Source organism: Oryzias melastigma, linkage group LG15, assembly GCF_002922805.2.
Source record: "Oryzias melastigma strain HK-1 linkage group LG15, ASM292280v2, whole genome shotgun sequence".
Classification (NCBI taxonomy): Eukaryota; Metazoa; Chordata; class Actinopteri; order Beloniformes; family Adrianichthyidae; genus Oryzias; species Oryzias melastigma.
The window spans coordinates 30,071,826-30,073,460 of NC_050526.1; positions in this window are offsets into that span (position 1 = coordinate 30,071,826).

Genomic DNA, 1,635 nt, shown 5'->3' on the forward strand with positions numbered 1-1,635 from the left:
TGACATTCTTTTACTGATCCGGCCCACCTGAGAACAGAAAGTCTGGATCCGGCCCCAGAGCCAAACTGAGTTTGACATGCCTGCTGTACGAGATCCAGGAGTTGGGGGTTGTCCTCACCATTCGGCTGAAAGTTAATAAGCCACTCCTCCTAGTATGACTTGTGCTGTTGTCTTCTATATTATTTTTAACATGTTTTAGAGTAAAACTGTTAATAAAATAGCCGCGGGTTTAATTACATGTGCACTGTCCCAAATACATAAATAATTAAATTAAAGTTAAGTTTTAGAGGCAACAATAACAAATATAACCACAGATTATTTGAAATCTTATTTATTTTTTCATCAGTGATTCACTACCTTCCAGAAAAAGTTAAAAAATACACAGATGTCCTTCATTTAGCGCCAGTTATTTCACACCGAACTACAAGAGCTGTGTGGACACAGTTTCCCACAATGCATTGTTTTGTAGTCCACAAGGCGGCATGCAGCCAGCGCAGTACCTATTTTCTGGCATAGGAAGGTGCCTTGATCCCGCCCCTTTCTCGCTGTACTTCATGACGGAGCACATTTGACGTCAGTGCAAGAAACTCCGATCTGTTACCTGTAGAGCACAGGTGTCGAACTCCAGGCCTCAAGGGCCGGTGTCCTACATGTTTTCCAACCAACCTGCCTTTGAAGCTCCTTATTGGCCAAACAAACCTGATCCAGGTAATCAGCAGCAGATGAGGCAGGATTTCTGGAAAATCAGCAGGACGTCGGCCCTCGAGGACTTGAGTTTGACACCCCTGCTGTAGAGGATCAGATCTGATTCATTACCTGAAAAGGATAAGATCCGATCCGTTACCTGTAGATCAGGGGTCTCAAACTCGCGGCCCGCGGGCCATCTGCGGCCCGCAGGATGATGATTTGCGGCCCGCGTCTTCATATGCAAGATTACTGTTAGTGCGGCCCGCAAGGCTGATATGAATGACACTTGTTATGTGCAGAGCTTAATGAACCAATCACAGTGAGGTATATGACTCTGGAGGCGGGACATCGGCGGTCTGTCCAGTTCCTCTGTCTATCATTCATTCCTTCCTCCAGTCAGCTGGGCGGAGGAGGAGCCATGAAGCACCAAACGTGATTTCTCGTGCGGGGAATTTGCTGCTCGCGGCTCGTCAGAAAATGTGTTTCTGTCGCCGCGTGTCGAAGGGGCTACCAGCTCCGTCTGTGGATGTCTCTGTCAGAATGAATGAGAGACAGATATGATGTCGAGGAATACGTTTTTGACGTGCTGACTGTTCCTAACCAGAACTCCTCAAGCTCCGATCCTCAAACCTGTAAGCCCGCCCCGCGCGGCGATCCGCTGCACCCGCCTGTCAGACATGTGATCCTGAGCTTGGCTCGCACGTGCGTGGGCGTGTCTGTGACTTTTAAGGTTCACACACCGGCTGTGTCGGCGCGCATTCCAGTCCATGTAAACGCGATAGAAGTCTGATATTCTGCTACGGGCGTTTGAATAGAATCCCCATGGAAAGCAGCCCCCACACCCCCCTCCCACATGCGCGCTGATGCAGCCGACGCGTGCACGAGCACCCCACACCTCCAATGAATGGAAGACACATAGACGTGGACAAAAGTGTTCATACCCCTCAG